Source organism: Hylobates moloch, unplaced genomic scaffold, assembly GCF_009828535.3.
Source record: "Hylobates moloch isolate HMO894 unplaced genomic scaffold, HMol_V3 SCAFFOLD_24, whole genome shotgun sequence".
NCBI lineage: Eukaryota > Metazoa > Chordata > Mammalia > Primates > Hylobatidae > Hylobates > Hylobates moloch.
The window spans coordinates 28,468,399-28,492,114 of NW_026652299.1; the positions used below are offsets into that span (position 1 = coordinate 28,468,399).

The 23,716-nt window shown below is 36.8% G+C and overlaps 1 long non-coding RNA gene across 1 annotated transcript in view; it reads left to right on the forward strand.

Moving 5' to 3' along the window:
- Positions 1–4,361: 4,361 nt before the first annotated feature.
- LOC131382448 (uncharacterized) overlaps positions 4,362–23,716 on the forward strand; it is a 44,712-nt gene continuing 25,357 nt past the window's right edge. The window contains exon 1 of the long non-coding RNA XR_009211950.1: positions 4,362–4,435. This is a non-coding gene — a long non-coding RNA (uncharacterized LOC131382448). The remainder of the gene's footprint in view (positions 4,436–23,716) is intronic.

A 23,716-nucleotide genomic window follows, 5' to 3' on the forward strand; every position in this document is an offset into this window, starting at 1 on the left:
TTTGTTAAGTTCTAATCAGAACTACATTAAGCCATTTGAGGCCAGTTGAATGGGCAGGTTCCTGACCACCTTCATAGGCCCAGTAAACAGTGAGTAAATACTCATTAAAGCAAATTTTCTTAGAAAAACTTCAGTCAGGCCGGGCGCGGTGGCTCACGCTTGTAATCCCAGCACTTTGGGAGGCCGAGGCGGGCGGATCACGAGGTCAGGAGATCGAGACCATGGTGAAACCCCGTCTCTACTAAAAATACAAAAAAATTAGCCGGGCGTGGTGGCGGGCGCCTGTAGTCCCAGCTACTCGGAGAGGCTGAGGCAGGAGAATGGCGTGAACCCAGGAGGCGGAGCTTGCAGTGAGCCGAGATTGCGCCACTGCACTCCAGCCTGGGCGACAGAGCAAGACTCCATCTCAAAAAAAAAAAAAAAAGAAAAACTCTTCAGTCATTTAAGTTTCATGTTCTTCAATACCTACTTCCAAAGAAAGAAACAGACAGATCTAGTGCAACTTTCTTAAGATACATAGTTTGTCTTTTTCACTTTTTTTCTTTAGTAAATATCATTAATTATAAAGTGAGTATCAGGACACATGTAAAAAGAATAATAACCAAGGGTCTTCTGGAACAGTCTGTCAGTTAACTGATTTTGAACTTAGTGGATTCTTCCTAATTACTAAAGACAAAATGGTGAATCAACATGAAATTGTAATTAAGTGGAAAACATGAATATTAACACTTCTGTTTTGTAAATAACTATAGGTATGAAAAGATCATTCACGAAGGTGGTTAGGAAAATTTGTCTAGTCTGGGATTTCAGTGAAATAAATACAGGCATGTCAGTTTCTTTATAAAGTTTATGCACCGTTCACATTTCTAACTAAACTCATGCTACCTGATGAACTTTAGTCATCCTTCACAGAATAGCTCTTGTGAGGTCTTCCTAGCATACTAACCACCATAGCTTTCTGTACAGACTTACATAATGAGGAAATTTACACTAAGATGTAATGAAATACTGTTTTCTGTGTGCATCTGTATTAGATAGTGAGCTCCCTGAGTGCAAATATGTGCCTGTTTCTTAGTTCATTTTGTACAGCTGAAATAGAATACCACAGACTGTAATTTATAGTAAACACAAATTTACTATAAAATTTGTGGCTCACAGTTCTGGAGGCTGGAAAATCCTCAAACAAGGCACCAACATTTGCTAATGGCCTTCTTGCTGCATTATAACATAGCAGAAGTTATCACATATCCAAAGGGCAAAGATAGAATGAAAAAGAGAAAAGAAGAAAGAGAGAGAGAGAGCAAAAGAGAGGTGAGGGGAACATGCAAGAGAAGGTGAACCCACTCCCACAATAACAATAACTAACCGACCCCCCAAGAAGATAAGGGCATAAATCCATTTATAAGGACACAGTCCTCATGGCCCAGTAACCTCTTAAAGGTCTCACATTTTAATACTGTCACAATGCTAATTAAATTTTAACATGAGTTTTCAAGGAGGCAAACATTTAATCCATAAAAGCCTGTAATAATCAGCACAGGAGCTGTCTCAGAAAATATCCACAAAATATATTTATTGAATTAAATAGGGCATTCAAAATGAAAAAATGAAGCCTGTTAGTTTCCAATTTTTAAAATTTCCAATGCTGATGTATATTAGTGTGTGTGAGGAAACAACAATTAATGAGTGTCAAAAAGCAAATAAAGATGTTAGCTGAAAGCAGAAAGAAAATATTAAATATTAGGAGGTACAGTACCTTAACAGAAGTACAGATAACTCTTTTGAATTTTTATACAGAATGATTCTCGTGTGCTTGTTTTCATCAGCAGTAGTCTCAGGTGTTTTCTTCAAACTCATCATTTTCTTCTCTTGACTGCCTTTTTCCTGAGCTTTAAAAATATTCGCTGGCTGCCGGGCGCGGTGGCTCACGCTTGTAATCCCAGCACTTTGGGAGGCCAAGGCGGGCGGATCACGAGGTCAGAAGATGGAGACCATGGTGAAACCCTGTCTCTACTAAAAAATACACAAAAATTAGCTGGGCATGGTGGCGGGCGCCTGTAGTCCCAGCTACTCGGGAGGCTGAGGCAGGAGAATGGCGTCAACCCGGGAGGCGGAGCTTGCAGTGAGCCGAGATTGCGCCCCTGCAGTCCAGCCTGGGCGACAGAGCGAGACTCCGTCTCAAAAAAAAAAAAAAAAAAAAAATTAGCTGGCTCTTCTGATGGGCATTGGCATTCCCAACTTTATCAAGCATGACATCTCCTCCTCATCGCTAATATTCCGCACAGATGGTGTTTCTCAACATGAACTACTTTGTCAAACATGACATTTACTTAAAAGGTTGCTAAGGGATAGATTACAGGCTTCCTCATAATTTCTCTGCTATAGGTCATTTTTTCATAATTCTCATTGATAGATTATTAGTTACACCATCTTGCTACTCAGGAAGTCCAGTGTGAAGCAGTTTAAGATTTATGCTTCATAGATTCGTTTAAATAAACCACTTCTGCTTTGCTTTTATCTTTCATTACTATCTAGAAAGGAATCTTCCTGGCATTTTCTACAAATCAGGCTAAAGACACATTTCTTTTTGTGTGTGTGTTTACATGTGTTTACACCACGTATGCATGTGTTTCCATATATGTCTAATTATATGCTTCAAATATTTAGTTATCAACATGTCTGATTGCTATACTCAGAACAGAGTGTTTAGGATTGGGAATTTAAAAGTCTGAAAAATACGGTCACAAAACGTCACAAAAATCTCTGTGTGTGTGTGTGTGTGTGTGTGTGTGTGTGTGTGTATGTTGGTTTTAACTAAACTGGGACAACAAAAAAAATTTTTTTAAATTGTATTTTGTTGATAAAGTCATTTGGAAATATCAATTTCAAAGATTAATTTTTAAACAGATGTTTAATGTCATGTGGAGATAGCTTCTGGCAATCTTAAAGATTTTTCAGCTGGAATCTGCGGGTGTAGCATTAATCCCCAATGCTTAATTTTTTGCACTAAATTCTGACTTCAGTACCATATGAGAGAGGTTCTTCTGGGTTCTGGTTTGAGTTTTGTTTATTTTCTTTTTGTTTCTTACACGTAAGGGCAATAGATTCTGGCCCCTGGTCTGCTAATTCCTTTTCTTCACCAGCCCCAGCCTTGCAAATTTCCTCTCACTGTCATCCAAGTGGGCACTGAGCACTGCCTTATACACCTTCCTGAGGCCTAGGAAAGTGGGCTGAGCCATGATTCTGGAGGCATGAAGATTCCATTGGGTCACACATGGCAAATTAACATTTTAAAAAAATATTATTTGGGGAGAAACAGTAATTGCAAAGATAGAAGGACACAAAAGTCTTCCTGGACAACCAATGAACCTTTATACACTGGATTTTAAGATTTAATACATACTTTGGTTGTCCTTGCAAATCCACAGAGAAAGAGAAATTGTGTCCAGTGAAATAAGATTTGGGACATCGAGAGTTCAAAATATTATAAAATAAAGTGATAAAACATCTAAAACCCTAACTTAATTTGCCCTTATGAAAACCAGAGCACATTTGTTCTGAAAAAGAAAAGTATGTAAAACAAATTGCAAAGTGTTATTAATAATTTAAACTCAAACCACACAAAAAGAAAATGTAATAGCAAATTTAGAAATTAAATTAGTCAGTTAATTGCAGTTACAAGGGCTCACACTAATTATGGTTTGAGAAGTTAGGCATTAACTAGAATTCAGTGTAAATGGATTTCTTATAATTAGTTAAAATAGGCTAATTCCAGAGCTGGATGATAACTGTTTTAATCAATTTAACTTATTAATTTTTCCCATGTCCTTAATTTTTATCTTTATTCTTCTCACAATCAGAGATCTACAATGTGTGTGTTGACCAAAAAATATCTTCCAGCTTACTTCCTTTACTGTCTTTGGTTCTTCTTGTGTATTTGTTTGGCAGCATGTTGACGTATACATAGTCATTCATTTCAACTCACCTTTCATTTATTTGCATCCTCCTGCTAAATTTTAGGCTTAACAGCAGTTTCTCATGATTGAAATGCTGGTGAGACACATTGCTACCAGGAAGATGGTGCCCTGCAGAAAAGGCACACATACACACAGAAATCTCGGAAAAGCTCCCTCTCTGCCGTTATATATAGAATATGTTTCATCTGTTTCTTTGCATTATATGGGGTTTTTAAATTAAAGGTAGCAACTTGAATTATTCCCCTATAAAGGGCTTATTACATTTTAATGCTGGACTAAGGTATATTCCTGTTACTTTTTGACATTTTGTCTCATCAGGTATGGTGACCGAATGATTATGGGCCCAAACAAAAGGGCTGGGGCTACTTCAAGGCATTGCACTTCTAAATATCAAAGCTACAGCCAACTAGAGTGATGAGCTGATGTTGCAGACAGTGTGGGATGCATCGTTGGATGCAGTACATTGAACTTTAAACAGAGCTACATGCTAAAATTTGTTAACTTGAGTAAATTACTATTGAGTATGTGTTTAGGTTAGTTGGGGTTTGTGTAGATTTAGACTGGCATATTACAGAGTATTTCACCTGGATCGGTAATAAGCTATCCATAGAGATTACAAAGTTTCATTTCACTTCACTTTTGTGAACTTAAAATGAATCATGAACCTTCCTAAACCTGAAGATCAGCTATAAGACTGTAAAACTTCTAGGAAAAGAAAAGGATAAATTATTTGTGATTTAAATTAGGCACAGAGTTTTATATAACTCCAAAGCATTATGCTTAAAACTTTAAAAAAATTATAAATTGAACATGCCCCAAATTTAACACTTGTGCTATGTAAATGAAAGACAAGTTATAGACAAGAAGAAAATATTTTTAAATCATAATTGTCAAAGGACTTGTATCCAGAATACACAGAGAATGTTTGAAAACTCAACAATAAAAAAATCTGATTAGAAAATAAGCAAAAAACTGCAACAGATACTTTATGAAAGAAGCTTTATGCATGGCAAATGAGCACATGGAAACATACTCAATGTTATTAGACAAATTCAAATTAAAACCATAATGAGAGTGCACTAGGAACCTATTAAAATGACCAAAATGACACTTACTTACACACACACACATATCAGACATTACACAGTGTTGATGAGCATACAAAATGACTGGAAGCATCATACATTGCTGGTGAGATTGCAAAATGGTACAACCAGCCGGGTAAACAATATGGCAGTTTTGTATAATGTTAAGCATACACTGACCAGATGATATAGTGCCTACTCTCTAACTATGCACCCAAGATAAATGTAAATTTATGTTCATACAACATTTATATGACATTATGGAAAAGGCAAAATTATATCAACACAGAGTAGGTAGTTTTTTCCAGGATTTGGGGTGGGGGAGAATCTGACCACGAAGGGGCAACAAGATAAAATTATTTGGGGTGATGAAACTATTCCGTATCTCAGGCCAGGTGTGGTGGCTCACACCTATAATCCCAACACTTTGGGAGGCTGAGGTGGGTGGATCACCTGTGGATCAGGAGTTCGAGACCATCCTGGCCAACATGGCGAAACCCCGTCTCTACTAAAAATACAAAAATTATCCAGGCATGGTGGGAAGTACCTGTAATCCCAGCTACTCGGGAAGCTGAGGCAGAAGAATCACTTGAACCTGGGAGGCAGAGGTTGCAGTAAGCAGGGATCACACCACTGCACTCCAGCATGGGCAACAGAGCTTGACTCCATCTCAAAAAAAAAAAAAAAAAAAAAAAAAAGAAACTATTCTGTACCTGAAATGTGGTGGTTCATACATGAATACATGATTGTGCATTCATCAAAAGCCATAGCTATTCACCATAGAGTTAATTTACTTGATGTAAATTTAAAAATAAAGATAAATACAAAACGTCTAATGGATTGGTTTGATAAAAGGAAATGCCTGTTTTAGTTTAGTTTAATAATGAATGCCTATAATTATGATGTCCAGATCTGCTGATGATCTTGCAGATAAAAGCATTATGGCATCTATCGCACTGATGGGTACAAGGGGAAGAGTAAGAAAATGAGAAATGAGATTGTTATGTATGGATCACTAGTATGATGTGGGCTTTTTTCTTCCTGAGGCTTTTAATATGCTTGATTGATTTATCTTCATGTTCATATGTATTAGTGTTTTCATTTGATAGATGATGAAATTGAGGCTTGTCCTGATACAAAAAGAAATTTTTTGAATATACACTGCTTCTACATACAGAATACATAACACTGACCCAGGCCTACAGGTAAGGGGGCATTAAAATGAAGAAATACATAACAAAGCATTGAGCAAAATTCTATTTAAAGAGTTTTTTTTTGTTTGTTTTCCATGATGGAGGAACATTGAGGAGTTGATAATGCAAATACCTGGGGTTATAAATATCAAAACAGCCACCCCAAAGGAGTGTTTTAACACCAGTATTTTGGTGATGTGCCACAAGGCTCTGTGCTTTTCTATAATCCAAACCACAACTTGAGTGAAGGCATACTATGCGTGCTTATCAATTTCACACATAATACAGAGCCAGATAAAATGTTTTATGTGTTAAATTAGATATTCAAAATATCATGCCAGACTTGACATATGGGAACAAGTAAACACTTGAAATGCCAGCAGGGATCAATATAAAGATGTGCATTTTAAGTCAAAAAAAAATCTTAAAAATAGAAAGCTTGTTGCTAACATTTTGTAGGAAGAATGAGATAAGCACATAGAATGAGCTTCAAGTGCTTGTCTGTATCGTTTAAATACACACTTTTTTAAAAAAACGACAGAAATGAGGAATCTTGGTTTTATAGCAAGTTTCAGGGACATATATCTGAGTATTTTTGTTGAACAAATTGTAATGTGTCAATCATGTGGCTATGTATGCTCCATCTCAAGTTGTATCAATGAATGTGTAGAATGGAACAGACATCAATGGAGATGGGTCTGCTTCCCTCTACTGAACCGACCATATTGTTGAGGCTGGCTCCCCACTTTGTTCTGTGTGTGCACACGTAAGTGGTTGTGTGTATGCATGTGTGTATGTGTGGATGTGTATGTTTGTGTTGATGCTTGTTGAGATCTAGTAGGCAATAGAAGCATTCCTGATGGAAATGAGGAATTAGCAGTGAGATGTGAACTTTAGTTGTTTTATTTGTTAAATTAAATAATTAATTTGGCTAGGTACAATGGCTCATGCCTGTAATCCCAGCACTTTGGGAGGCTGAGGCGGATGGGTCACCTGAGGCCAGGAGTTTGAGACTAGCTTGGCCAACATGGTGAAACCCTATCTCTACTAAAAATGCAAAAATTAGCCTGGCATGGTGGCAGGCACCTCTAATCCCAGCTACTTGCAAGGCTTAGGCAGGAGAATCACTTGAACCAGGGAGGTGGAGGTTGCAGTGAGCCGAGATCACACCATTGCACTCTAACCTGGGCAATGAGAGTGAAACTTCGTCTCAAAAAATAATATTAATAATAATTAATACAATTAATTTTTGTCAGTGTGTACCACATATGCCAAACACAGTTCCCAGGGCTAGAGAGACAGCAGTAAATTATACATTAAAAAATAAAGACAATGAAATCTCCCATTTTGCTCTATTGTGAGGACTCAAGACACTTGGTTGTTACAGGTGTTTAATCATTGCTAGATGTGATAGTTACTAACGAAGTGAACAATTTAGGATAAATATTCATTTTATGTTCTGATGATGTTTAGAAACATCATACAAAGGTGTTGGTTTGCAAGGACAGAATTAAAAGTTTTGGCTGCTCTAGGTTGTTATTTCAAAGATCACTTTGGACATGTTAGTGACAACCCCATTAAAATGTCTCCTTATGATCAGTAACTCCTTCTAACCGCATTGCATGCTTGGCAAATTTGACACGCTAAGCTTTTTTGAAACCAACAGGAAAAAACAGCATTGAGAAAATGAGCCTGTTGGAATTGTCAGGGCTCTGAGAATGGCTGGCATCTATGGCTTGAGGAAGAACCTTCCATTGGCAAGAAGCTACTGAGCAACAGGGCTCATGGAGAGCTGCTGACCCTGGCAGCTGAGAACTTGGTCAGCCTAACGGGGCCAGCAGCAATGCCTCAAGGGCTATGGTAATTAGAACCTTCTCTGCCACAATGAGAAGTCATAAAAAAGGGTGGTGGGGCACAGCCAGTGGCTAAATGTCCAAATACTGGCTAGAAAAGAATAACTTAAAAAGGAAAGAAAGATGACTTTTGTCCCTCCTAGAAAGAATAAGAATTATTTATATGAACCTACCTCCAAATACAAAGGATAGAATGAACCCTCTTTTAAGGAATAAAAGGCCAACTGAAATTTTATTTGCATTGGTTTCCCAACCAGGGAAACAATGTGATGGCCCCACTGTTTCCATGCCAGGTCAGGTGGCGCCTCTGGGCTGTTCTGCTGGTTAGGGGGCAGCCAAGGGATGTGTCTGGCTTTTCATTAACGTGTATTTTTTTTGAAATGGAGTTTTGCTCTGTCACCCAGGCTGGAGTGCAGTGGCGCGATTTCCGCTCACTGCAACATCTGTCTCCCAGGTTCAAGTGATTCTCGAGCCTCAGCCTCTGAAGTAGCTGGGATTACAGGTGCCCACCGCCACGTCCGGCTAATTTTTGTATTTTTAGTAGAGACAGGGCTTCACCATGTTGGACAGGATGGTCTCAATCAGTTGACCTCATGATCTGCCCACCTCGGCTTCCCAAAGTGCTGGGATTACATGCGTGAGCCACCATTAAGTTGTATTTTCATTGCGTGTAGGAATATGTTAGTATATTTATCCTAGAGTCAGAAAATCAGATTCTGAATTCTAGCTGTAATAAAATAAAAATAGAGTCACAGAGGCAGACATTCTTTAAGAAATAACTGCCTCACTACTGGCCATTTGGCACCCATGCAATATTTTAACAAATCTAGGGCCACAGCTTAAGCACACTTAAACCACATCTAAGAGAAGTCTCTGCATCCCCATCACTAGCTATGGATGTTTGGGTGTGGTTTTCTATTTATTTGGCATTAGCTAAACATCTGCCATTTCAAGCAGTTGTGAATCCCTGTTTGTTGGGATTATATCATTGCGTCCTTCGAATCTTTTACTCATTCATGAAAGAGAAAGAGAAATTCACACATAATTACAATATACTATGGTAAATTGCAAATATTATGGTCAGTTTTATCACAAATTATATAATGATTTTTAAGGGGCATCACAAAGATTTGTCAGAGATTAAGTTCAGAATTAAACCTCCCAAAGCAGGTGAATATTAATCAGATAAATACAATGCAGGTAGAAGAGAAATAGAAATTCTAAATGAGAAAATAGATATGAGGATTGCCAGATGCATTCAGAGAACTTTACCTAAAATATTTGGGAGATAGGTCTATAGTTAGGGAGCAGCAAAAAATGATGCTGGAAGGGTAGGCAGAAATCATAGCATAAATGGTTCTGAATTTTTGCTAAGAAATGTTTTCCTGAAGGCAGGAACAGATTCCAGGGAATCTGTGAAAAGCAAAAGTGACCCAGGTTGTTCACTTTCCTCCAAGATGTGGTTAAGTCAAAATAATTTGGGGCATTTTGGCTAAAGTACAGAAAGACCTAAGCTTCAAGAAATATGCTGAACAATTGTTTACACTTAGCAGGATGTTTGTTGATGAAAGGCAGAAAGGACTGCCCTTTTTGGGAACTACTGAAAGCAATAAAACTAGGCTTCAAGAATTGAATATGTTGATACACCATGGAATACTATACAGCCATCAAAAAGAACAAGATCATGTCCTTTGCAGGAACATGAATGGAGCTGGAGGTCATTATCCTTAGCAAACTAATGCAAGAACAGGAAATCAAATAATGCATGTTCTCATTTATAAGTGGGAGTTAAATGATGAGAACACCTAGACACGTAGAGAGGAAAAAACACACACTGGGGCCTATCAGAGGATAGGAAGTGGGAGGAGGGAGAGGATCAGGAAAAACAACTAATGGGTAGTAGGCTTAATACCTGGGTGACAAAACAATCTGTACAATGAACCCTCATGACATAGGTTTACCTATATGACAGATCTGCACACATACGCCTGAACTTTAAATAAAAGTAAAAAAAAAAAAAAAAAAAAAGAGTTGGATACGTTGAAAAGCTAGAAAGTTCTTTAGAATTAAGCATAAAGAAAACGTAGGATAATTAGGACATAAGTGATAGAATTGTGCCCATTTCTGTGACATTAGTAAATCTATAGAGTAGATTTAGCTGTTAAATCAGAGGTCTTACATGCATAGAGCAAGTAAGGGAGCTGGTGGTGAGTATTTCATGTTTAGAGATCTCATCTGGATTCATAGTTCGGTGAAGCCTGGGGGATGTGGGCTTGAAAGGGTTCCAAAGAGTTTAGTAGGAGCAAGGGGCTCACTGTTCAGAAATGCTTTAAAGTCATCAGCAGTGGAAGATCTCCTAATGGGAGTGTTCTGTTTATTTTGAACCAAGTTTGGCTCTTTTTCAAGAGTGAATTACCTTATCTACCTTCCCCCACATCATTTCTTCTTCAGTGGTCTGTTTTATGCTCTCTCCTGAAGTTCCACAAGGGAAAGTCACGTTCATTATACTTATACCTGCTTCTACAGTGCATGAAGCATTGACGGGCCCTGATTTTTGGTTTGATGAGCATAAATGGATGTAAGCATCAGTGCATGTAAGAAAAAGCCCCTGCAATGTGAAGCTTTGGGAGTTTTAGGTTTAACTTCATTTTTTCTCACAAAGGCTTTTGTGTCATTGAAGGATTCTGGAAACTTAGATCATCTTCATAAGAAATGAAAACATAATGTTAGTCAAATTTTATTCTGAGATGTACCCTTCCCTCTGTATAATGAACTCATTTGACAGGAAAGAAGGGTTCAGTAGCAAAGTGGTCTGCATACTTCATCTGAAATCCCCCAGGCCTTCCTTCAATAAAGCCGGAAGAACAAATTCATTTACAAGGTCATTCAAATGCGGACAGAATTCATATCTTTGTGATTGTAGGACTGAGGTTCCTGTTTTTTTGCTGGGTGCTGGGCTCACTTCCTGCTCCTGGAGGCCACCTGAATTTCTTTTCCTTTTCATTTCACTCTCCATCTTTATTCCAGCCATAGCACTTTGAGTCCTTCTTGTGCTTCAAATATTTCTGACTTCCTCTTCTGTGCTCTTCTGTCTTTTAACAGGCTGTGTAATTAGATCAGGCTCAACTGGATAGTCTCCAAACTCTAAGGTCAACTGACTAAAGCCCTAAATTACAACTGCAAAGTTCCTCTACAACAGTCCCTAGATTAGTGCTTGATTGATAGCCAGGGATTGGGGATCCTGGAGGGAGAGGGGCAATTCTTGGAATTCTGCCTACCACATAGTTGCACTCTCTATGTCCTAGAATTTCTTAAAACGTAGTATGTTGTGATCATGCTAACTTACCTAAATTTCCATTCTGATAATTTTCCATCTCTTTGTCTTGACTTGACTGTGATCCATGTATCTAAAAAGCGACTCAACTAAGTCTTTTTTGTTAAAATAAATAACACTCCCATAACTCCTCTACCCCACAAAATGCACACATGTTCACACAACAAACAGCACACACTCTTTTAGCCCTAAAATAAGTCAAAATATTGAGTTTTACAATCTGTTGATGAAAAATTTACCACAGAACCCCTTAACCCAGAAGATCAACAATTGCAAAATAAAACAATTGGGAAATGACCTGGCACTAATTTGAGATTATAACTAATTTGTAATGAGAAGCAAAGACATTAATGCTTGCAAACATTCTCTAGATCCATTGCCACACCCCAGTTTGAACTTCTCGAATCCTCTAAATCATGTTAGCTTCCCAAGGCTCCTTTGTTCTGAATCCTATAACAAAGTGCCAAAGCCATTCAATGGACTCTTCTTTGTAAGTGCTAACTGCTTTGTATTTTTACCAATTTATGTTATCCCACTGAAGCTTAAGTGTCAGCTTGTGAACAAAGCATTCCTTCTCTCCCCTGTCAGCCTGCCAAGATGCTGATTCTATTGAATAAACTTCTTCCTGCTGGCCCATGAGAAGGACCCCCTAGAGAGTCCGTTGCCCTCTAACTCCAGGGCTCAATGGGGAGGAAACAGGCTATTGGCAGCTATTATCAAACGGAGACCTCACTTAAGTGTTAATAGGCCTCCCCTCTGCTCTAACCAGACAGAACTTGACATCTTTCCTGCTCAAGCTGTATTCAATTTCATCTCAGGATCTTTGTTTAGGCTCATTCTCATTCTTTCCTTCTTCTTATTTAGAAGGTTATTACTTATTTAATTTCTTTAATAGATATAGGCCTAGAGTATTTATTAATCCTTGTGAGAATTCTAGTAGTTTGTATCTTCCTAAAAATTGGTGTGTTTCATCTATTGACAAATTTGGGGGCATTTGTTGTCCATAGTTATTCATATTATTATCATTTTATTTCTTTATTATCTTTTATTATTTTAATGTCCATGGGATCAGGAGTGTTGACCCCTCTTTTATTTCTGATGTTGATAATTGATGTCTTCTATTTCTTTTCTTGGTTCTCCCGAAAATAAAATTCTAAGCCCCATAGCTGACTGATTGGAACCTGCTGTTGGCCAAGAGAATTCCAAAGAAACCTGAAAAACTACTTCAGGCTATGATGGGAGGGGAGGATCACATGTTGCCTCATTATACTCTCTGCCTTTTGGAATTCAGGCACAATTAACCAGCATTAACATTAAAATAGCAATCCTAAGACTGACCAAACACTTTTTAGCAATAAGATACCAAATTCCAACTACACTGTACTATAACATCATATGACAGAAACCAGGCACTGAGATACTAGGCAGTGAAAGAAACCAAAGCATTTTGCCCCCAAATATATTTCTTTGACATTTTTTGAAATGGCCCTGCACAGCTATCTTTTTCTTTCTTTTCTTTTATTTTTCTTTCTTTTTTTTTTTTTTTGAGACGAAGTCTCACTCTGTAACTCAGGCTGGAGTGTAGTGGTGTGATCTCGGCTCACTGCAACTTCTGACTCCCGGGTCCTGGTTCAAGTAATTCTCCTGCCTCAGCCTCCCGAGTAGCTGGGATTATAGGCACGTGCCACCATGCCCAGCTAATTTTTGTATTTTTAGTAGAGATGGGGTTTCGCCATGTTGGCCAGGCTGGTCTTGAACTCCTGACCTCATGATTTGCCTGCCTCAGCCTCCCAATGTGCTGGGATTACAGGCATGAGCCACCACGCCCTGCCACAGCCATCTCTTGTGGGGAAAATTTACATTCCGTAGAGAATCTTTTTCCCTTTCCAGGTCTTTTTGTCATCCAGGAGAGTTTTAGCTAAGAGTCCGAAATGTTTTAAGGTCTGATAAGAGACATTTACCATCTATTCCCTCTGAAGACTGCTACCTGGAAGCTCCATCTACATAACAAGAATGTTGGCTTCCATAACCCCCTTATCTTAACCCCAAGCATTTCTTTCTGCTTACTTCAACTCTTTAGATAATAACAACTCTTTAAATTTATTGCCAATCAGTGAATCTTTAAATCCACCTATAACCTCTAATCCCCCTGCCATGACCGGGATTCAAGTTTTCCCACCTTTCTGAATCAAACGAATGTATACTTTATATGTATTGATTTATGTCTCCCTGTAACTTTTGACCCCTAAAATGTATAAAATCAAGCTGTAGCCCAACCACCTTGGACACATGTCCTCAGGACATTCTGGGCCTATGTTATGGGTCATGTTCCTTGCATTTGGCTCAGAAGACATCTTTTCAAATATTTTACAGAGTTTGGCTTTTTTGGTCAACATTAATGCTAAATAAAAAGAAATCTGAACTTAGGTGAAAAGAGATTGTATTAAAAAGACTATTTCAACAGGAAGAACTCTTGAAACTGAAGATCTACAAGCATCTCAAAATCAAACAGAAAAAGAAAAGCTTTCATTTTTTAGAGAGGGGTTCAACTAGTAGAACTACCAGGAACTTTTGAGGGGAAATTGAATGCGATGGAGCAGACAGTGTAATTGTGGTTGTCTAACAACTTTTGAGTTTCACTGTGGTCACCTTACTCTCAGGATAAACTACTAACAGGGATGTTCTGCATTTTAGAGCTTTCTCAGATTTGGAGTCAGCCAAAGTTCAAGGTCCTATTGAAAGGCGAGATGGCTGACCAAAGTTTGAGCCAATTCAGAGGGTAAACTAAGGACAGCTGTGAGCATTTGGTCACTTGCATAGACTTGGAGAGGTTCATCAGTTTTCTTGATCTTTTGAAATAACAAGCTTTTGATCCAGTGATTCTTTCTATTGCTTTTCTATTTTCAATACCACTGATTTCTGCTCCAATTTTTATTATTTGTTTTCTTCTGCTTGCTTTAGGCTTAAGTTGCTCTGTCTCTGTTTCATAAGGTGGAAGTTTAGATAATTAATTTTAGATCCTTCCTCTTTTCTAATGTATGCATTTAATGCTATATGTTTCCATCTGAGTATTGCTTTTGCTGCATCCCTCAAATTTTGATTAGATGCATGTTAATTCATATTTAGTCAAAAATATATTTTGAAAAAAAATTTGAGGCTGCTTCTTTGAACCATGTTCTACTTAGAAAGTACATGCTTCATCTCCAAATATTGATGATATTCCAGTTATTTTCTGTTGTTAGTTTCTAGTTTTCTAGTGTAATGCCATTGTAGTCCAAAAGCATACTGTTAAAAGAAAAACTTCAGCCAAATTGAAGAGTTGAATTGAACAATGAATGATTTGTTAATTGGGCAGCCTCCTAAGCCAGATTAGGCTCAGAGACTCCAGCACAGCCAAGTGGTGAGAGAAAATTTATGGATGGAAAAAGGAAAGCGAGGTGCAGAAAATGGAAGTAAGGTACAGAAATGGCTGGATGGGTTATGGCTCAGCATTTGCCTTATTTTAACATGATTTGTACAGTTGGCTATATTTGATTGGCCAAAACTTGGTGATTGGCACAGTGTAGGCTAATGTCTGTTTACATCTCCACCTGTTATACTTCACAACTTAGGGAGAAAAATTTAGGCTCAATATAAAATATCTAAGGAGGCAGCTTTAAGCTAAACTTGACTTAACAATACTTTAAATTCTTCCTTCCTTCCTTCCTTCCTTCCTTCCTTCCTTCCTTCCTTCCTTCCTTAATAGGGCGTATTTTATAAACTATAACATCATCTTTCTTCATGAATGACACACATGAGCTTGAAAGGAATATGGGTTCTGGCGTAGTTGAATAGAATATTCTCTAAATATCAATTAGATCAAGCAGATTGATAGTGATGCTCAGGTCAACTATATCCTTACTGATTATCTGCCTGCTTCAAGCATCAAATACTGATAGAAGTGTGTTAAAGTTTCAACTATAACAGTGGACTTGTCTATTTCTCCTTGCAGTGCTGTTTGCATTTGCCTCATAAATTTTGATGCTCTGTTAGGTATATACATGTTTAGGTTTGCTATGTCTTCTTGGAAAAGTGACAATTCATTGCCTCCGATAATTTTTCTTGTTCTGAAATCTTCTTTCCCTGGTTGTTATAGCTATTCAAGTTTTCTTTTGAAAATTATTAGCATGGTATATCTTTTTTCTCCCTTTGCTTTTTACTTGAATACTTTTTAAGTTGGGTTTCTTATAGAAAACATGCCTGTGGGTCTGACTGTTGTTTTTTAAATATATTTTTATAATCTCTGTAGGTGTTAGATCATCCTCATTGTGTTTGGGCAAGTAATGTCTCCCAGAAGATGCCCATGCTCTTATTTCCAGGACCTGTGAGTATGTTACATTTCATGACAAAGGGAACTTTACAGGTATAACTAAAGTTGAGATGAAAAGATTATTCTGGAGTTTCTATGTGGGCCCAATCTAAATCACATGAGATCTTAACAGTGAAAAAGGAGGGCAGAAGGGCAGGTTAAAGTGATGTCATATAAGAAGGACTCAATCTACTAGTTCTGGTTTTAAATGTGTAAGAAGGGGCCCATAAGCCAAAGAATGTGGGTGACCTCTAGAAAGGAGAAAAGGCAAAGAAGTAAATCCTACCTTCAAGAGTCTATAGTGGGCTGGGGGAATGGGGGAGGGATAGCATTAGGAGAAATACCTAATGTAAATGACGAGTTAATGGGTGCAACAAACCAACATAGCACATGTATACATATGTAACAAATCTGCACGTTGTGCACATGTGCCCTAGAACTTAAAGTATTAAAAAAAAAAAAGAGTCTATAGAAAGAATGCAGTCCTGCAGATACCTTAATTTTAGCCCAGTGTGAGTCTCAGACTTTGGATCTATAGAACTGTAAGACAATAAAATTACCCTTCTAACTTTGTGGTAGTTTGTTTAATCCTCTAACTTCATGGTAATTTGTTATTCCAGCAACAGAAGATTCATACACTTATATTTCAGGATAAGACCTAGCCAAAATCTTTCTAGTATACAAAGCGCTTATACATTAATACCTACCATGGCTTCAATTTCTTTGGTCTAATACTGTTCTTAGCATCTTCAACTGTTCTTTGTTTTATGCATATTAATTACCATATATGAGGCAGAGTTAATGTGCATTTGTGTTGCTTTTATTCATCAACCCCACCCCTAAGTAAATTAAATTTTTCCTAAATGTTTTCTAGATTTTATGTGCTACTTAGATGAGTACTACAGATAGAAAAGAATAAGGCCGGTTCATTGAGGAGAAAAGCTCTGTGTGGATGTTAGAAAATCACAAGTTCTACTTCCATGTTATTTAATATAACACCTAACACCTCATTTCCTTATCTGTAAAACAGGATTGAAAATATCTACTTCGGGGGATATTAGTGAGGATGAAATGCAGAAATATGTACATTGTCACTGAGTAGATGTTTAGATTTTAGATATTCTCAGTACTTCCTTTTCTTAATGGAAAGAGAATAAACAAGATAATTGTCAGCATGACTTCTTTTGCTCTATTTTAAAAATAGTAGTGTGAGACAAGGAGAAAGTTTATAACTAGCATGTTTTGAGTTATTACGTACAAATATTGTAGTTGCTGAGGGTCAACAGTACTGTTCATTGCATGATCTAGTGCTCAATCCTATTATCCATGAGTAAACATGACAATTATGCATACATTGCTCATTTCCTTGGTCTAACAGACAACAGTTAAATTGTTTTTCCGTCATTTAGCTCATACACATTTGCTAATTGGACATGCACTACATTGTTTCAAAATTCAATCTTGTTGACAAGAGCAGGCACTTCATATGATAATTTTCATTTTAATGTATTTTTAGACTACTGGGCATGTGACATTTTTCTAAAGTGGATTTTATTTTCACAGCACACAGAAAAATATGTTCACCAATTTAAGTGTCGTGGGCTTTAGAAAATAAATTAACTAGATATAATTGATATAATTGCTATTTGACTATAGTAAGAACAGATGCATAAAGGAGGTGGAGAAGAAAGTTTAAAAATCACCAGTGTATCTTCAAATCAAATAATTCCCTTAATATACTTGAACATATACATATTTTAACATACTTTAAAGAAATTTATAATATATGATGCATATACATATGATGTGCTTTATATATATAAAATTCCCTTTATATATGCATGTGTGTATATTTGTATATCTTATACATACATATTTATATGTATATATTATACACATGTCATATAATATATATTAAGACATATATGCTGTACATGTATACACAAACACGCATATATACTCACTTTGTTTTGCATTTCTCAAATGCTGTATACTTGAAGGAAACTGGTTACATTGATCTGACACTCCAGTTTGTCTTCTGGTAGGCCATGTCAGGAAGCAATTCTTCATGGGTCTATCATATTTCTGCATATATTGTGAATAAACCACTGGCACCCTTTGTTTAAGGCTGTCTTTTCAAGGGTGTTTATAATGTAAACAATCCTAGAAGATACAAATTGTGCCTTTCTCTAGAACAAAGAACAGGTTTATTTACTATCCAGTTTAATAAATTTAGGGTTTTCCTCCTTGGCAAATTTTGTGCAGGTTGGCTTGCAACTCAACATAAAATATTTACATTTCCAAAACCGGGGGTTTCTCTCCTGTAACAATGCCTTGCATGTGTATATGTAGTCATCCCCTGCCCCTCTTCATGTTGCCTTATGGGAACTGGGGCTTGGGGAACTTGAGTAAAAATGATGATATTCTGGCTACTGTACTGCTATTGCTGCGAGTAATAAACTGTCCTTTGACTCTGACTCAAGAGTCTCATGTTTTCTGCTAGCATCCATAAAACCATGGCAGGCTAACTTGTTAGCTTGCAAGTAGAATAAAATCTCAGACCTACCATGATTCTTGACAGAATGAAATATCTACAAAATAAGTTCTCTGTGTCAGCAAAATAAATCAATTATGTGTATGCTAATTTTCAAGGAGAATTCTGTAAACATGGTTTTCACACCTATGCAGAAGTGGCTTAGCATAATGGGACTAGTGTTAGGATTATGGTGAGGACACAGGATCTTATTGCAACCTGTCCTCTATCTCAGTTTGTGAAATGAACAGTATTACTGTTGTTCAGTGTGTTTCTCATGTAAACTCATTTTATGCTCACAAATACAAAATGCAGTTGATTTAACATTTTATGCTTTTTTACAAATACATATTTCTTTTTTCCTTTTCTATTTATTTATTTATTTGTTTGTTTATTGATTTTTATTTTTTTGAGACAGAGTCTTGATCTGTCACCCAGGCTGGAGTGCAATGGCACGATCTCCACTCACTGCAACCTCCACCTCCCAGGTTCAAGCGATTCTCTTACCTCAGCCTCCTGAGTAGCTGGGATTACAGGTGTGTGCCACCACACCTGGCTAATTTTTTTTAGTTTTAATAGAGACGGGCTTTTGCCATGTTGGTCAGGCTGGTCTTGAACTCCTGACCTCATGATCTGACCGCCTCGGCCTCCCAAAGTGCTGGGATTACAGGCGTGAACCACTGTGCCCAGCTGAACATTTCTTTTTATCTGTCCTGTTTGATATATATTTTCTTAACACAGGAGGTGTGGAGGATACAGGATGGTGGGGAGGACCACATACAATAATTGGTCCATGATTCTAAGTATAGTTCAGATCTTATTAGAAACTTTTCAGTGTTCATGGGTAATCTTATCTGTCATAGACTCCAATAATTTATTAGAGAAAAATAACATATTTAAGGCAAATGAGGAGCAAGGGTCATATTGACTTACATGCATCTTATGATAAGATACCTATGAGTCATGAGATATGGAATATAATACACTTCATTTTTAAGGTTAGGCCACAAAGCAAAATAATTATGAAACATCACAATTAGAGAAGCAATTTTTTATTTATTATTTTTATCTAGGCCAAAGGCTTGCATTGCATTTTACATTTACACAAGGCTTTTAAATGTTCTACGTTTTGATAGTGGTATTAGTTACACTGGTGTATATATGTTCAGAGTTATTGAGCTGTGCATTTAAATTATGTAAATTTTATTATATGTAAACTATTCCTCATGAAATAAAGGACCTTTGATAAGACAGCACATTTTGAAAGGTCTTTATATTATCTATGACCTCAACTTCCCAAGGAGTTTTAGCTTTTAATGGGAGTACACAAGTTCCAGGGACACTATACAATCATCCCTCAGAACAGATGGTGATATAAGATTTAATGTAGGCCAGGCACAGTGGCTCATGCCTGTAATCCCAGAATTTTGAGAGGCCAAGGCGAGTGGATCACCTGAGGCCAGGAGTTTGAGACCAGCCTGGCCAACATGGCGAAACCCTGTCTCTACTGAAAATACAAAAAATTAGCTGAGCGTGGTGGTGGGTGCTTATAATCCCAGTTACTCATGAGGCTGAGGCAGGAGAAACCTTGAACCCGGGAGGCGGAGGATGCAGTGAGCTGAGATTGTGCCATTGCACTCCAGCCTTGGCAACAAGGGTGAAACTCCGTCTCAAACAAAATAACAAGAAAATTTAATGTAAATATGTTTCTCAGATTTTTTTCTGAAAATAAGTTTTATTTGGGAGAAAAAGGAGAGAATGTGAAAGGACTAAGATTATGAATGTAACTGATAATTAAAGAGAGGCAGGACTTCAAGAGAAACTGAAGCCCTGGGTAATTTGACATTTTCTCCCAGTGCAGCCTTGATTTAATCTTTCATTTTACATGGTTTTCCTAGTGATTAAAACACAGAAATTAGACACCAAACCTTCTTCCTCTGCTCAGTGCCTCATTAATAAAAATGTTTTCCTCTTCTGTTGATCTCTAAGTCTTTTCAAGCAGGATTAAAAAAATGCAGTTTATTGCCTTCATGTTGCTAACTACATAAACAAGCTTAGAGAGCTGTGATAGACTACCTTGTATTTATTCAATTTTTCAGGAAGATTCAAGATTGAGTTACCATGAAAAATATTATCTATTAAAATATGGTTGAGACTTACTGGGTCAATAATGGAATATGTGAAGAATTAACTGAACATTATCAGGGATAGAATTACATATTATTTATCATCATCATCATCATCCTCATCTTTATCAGCTGTACATATTTCCTAGCATGATGCCTTTGCATAATGTAGAAAATTTTAAAAGTGATTTCCATTCTTTGGATCTTCCACAAGCACAATGGAAATTATGGAATGTGACCTTCTAATAGTATCCTATTTATTAATTTGAGTGTCTGCACTGTTCTATTCAGTTCAGGTTGATATAGGGCACATCAAATTCATGTCCTGTTCCTATTTAAGGCTGACCATGTGGCCACCACAGGACCATATAGTATACTTGAGGGTGGTGTTATAATACAGTTTCACAAAAATAACTGAATTCAGTGAGGTATTTGTTCAAAATGACCAGAGAAAATATGAAGGGAAATCAAGGGCAGTGCTCAAAATGTATGAAAGCTTAGCAGGGTGAGGGTTAGCTGTAAGTAGAAGGTGAGACCTGGGTTCTTTAGGGAAGTGTTCATCAGCAGCTCTAGATGTGCATCTCAAAGTCAAGTGAGAAGAAATGGACAGAAGAGGGACTGTGAAACATTAATAAATGCACCTTGTCATTTAGCATTGTGAAATTTGGCTCCATAAAGATATGAAGCCAGGTATCAAAGAGGAAACAGATTTTGCTGGAGACATGACATCTCCATACAGTAAGCGGTTAGAGCAGTAGGTCTTGACTTTTAGTGTAGACTGTCTTCTCCCAGGTGCTTATTTTAAGTACCAGTTCCCAGATCCCATTTGAGAATATTTCTGATGCAGCAGTTCCAGAATGGGGAAGAATCTTCATGTTTCAAATGCCAAAGTTAAGCTCCAAATATTATGAGTATTATTCTAAATCATATTCATTTATTGAACACTTTCAAAATGCAAGAGATTAACATCTAAATCTGATGCTGTATGGCTATAAGCATTGGTGATCATGATGGGTATAATAAAAATAGTTCATTATTGGACTCAAGATATGCAAGGTAAAACCTAGCCATTGATATTTTTTAGTCATGCAAATGCTCTCAGTGTCAGCTTTGACATCTTTAAAATGGGGGGATAGTAGGGTTTAACTTATGGAATTATTTTGAGAGTTAACACCTACTACTATCGTGTAAAATGGTAAAACATTTTCTGAATTTCTTGATGAAGAAAAAAGCATTTAACTTTTTCTCATATTATTTCTTCCTATCACTAAAATTGAAATAGAATATTTGCCTTTTATAACCACTAGAGAATGTCTAGGAATTCAGTGGTCTAGAGCGTATTGTAAAATTCTCCTCAAAGGAAGAAAAAAGATGAATTCTACCTTTAAAATGTCCGATGGTTCATTCTGGATTCTGGAAGCAGCATCTATCATGGTTATGTATTTTTTCACTGAATATTTCAAAGGTTAACTAAAAAAGCTGTTGTTTTTAAATGTGACTTAGAGGAAACGAAGGTTCGCCAGGTGATCGTGACTAAAAAATACTTAGTCCATCAGCAGCCCTGATGGAGATGATCTGTGATGACCATTACATGCGGGATAGAAGGCTCAAGATTCCTCTGTGGTTTTGAAGCAAGGCAAATGCCTCCTAAGTAAACTATTATGTGAGATAACTTGATAACTTGATATTGACTTATAGTGGAGTTAGACAGCTTGTCATTTTGGACCCACAATGACTTTTTATATGAAACATCTACTCACAAATTAGGTGCTGTCTTATTAGAGCACCCATACTTCTCCTTTTCCACATCACATTTAAGATTCCACATAACATTCAAGGAAGACAATGGACTAGTGTCCTTGGAAGCCCTAGGTGTCCTTAAAGAGGGAAAAAAGAGTAGTGGCTAAGAGCCTGCTTTCTGGAGATAATTACTTGTGTTCAAATCTTCAACCTTAGAAGCTGTTACCTAACTCTAAGTCAGCCTTATAAGCTAATTGTATAAACTGTGTACTCTGAGAAACTTGTTTCACCTCTCTGTGCCTTGTTTTCCTCACCTGCAAAAGAATATGACTATGATGCTATATTTAGGGTTGCTGTGGGGATTAAATAAATTGACATATGAAAAGTTGTTAGAACTGTGCTGGGCATGTAATTACATTTTACTATTTTAAAATATCATCATCATAAGTTAGTCTTCTGGAAAATTGACATTGTTTATTCAATTTTAATTTTCAGGGCCTAGCTATAGTGCTAACTGCAAAATAAATGAACAATCTCCACTGTTTTGGAGGATGCCATCTTCTAGATGGCACAATAGCTCTGGTTTGACAACTTATAGAATAGCCCAAATACATAGGTTAAGAAGAAAGAAATGGAATTGAGGGCCAGGGAACAGAAATCTCTGTACCATATCTACTGACAAACTCGTATTTTTTTCTCAGTCCCTATGCATCTGTGGTAGATGTTTTATTAACCCAAGGGAGGCATGTTTCTACCCCTAGACTTAATTATACCACTCAACACAAAAGCAGAACGTGTCATAAGACTAATCAAGGTTTCTCATGACATACAGAGAAGCAGATGAAAAACAGGTACATGGGGAACCGAGGTTTATAACACATATCAGAAAAGAATACGTCCTTTGAAATCTTTTGTTCAGTTTTAGAAACAATCAACTATTGCAGTTTTTATGGGCAGAACATTATTGTCTTGAAAATCAAGTTTTGTTGCACTCAAATAGCAAATAAGGACTAGCTGAAGCAATGTGTAGGGCAAAAAAATAGCGGTGTTGATATCATAACAAATTTATAGAGTTTATTTATTTGTCAAAACTGATTCAACACTATGCTTAAGATATGTGCATTTTACAGAAGGAAAATTATGCCTCTGTGTGTGTTACAATATAATTACAATATAAATTTCAATATATTGCTTTATTTATCATAGGCACACATAAAATATATACATTTATATTTATTTTATATGTTATAATACACATATACAAAATTTGTATTCATATTACACATACATGTAAATTTATATACAAATATATACATATACAAGCAAAAATGGAAAGAAAAGGAGAAATAAATCTACAATCATCATATTTAAACACTTTATTATACATTTCAATATAATGACCAAGTTTAATGCAATATTAGCAGATAAGATCCATTCATATATAAATGGGATAGAACATCATGACCAGCTGAGATTATTTCAGGTGTGTAAGAATGGTTTGCATTCAAAAACCAACTAAAATTATCA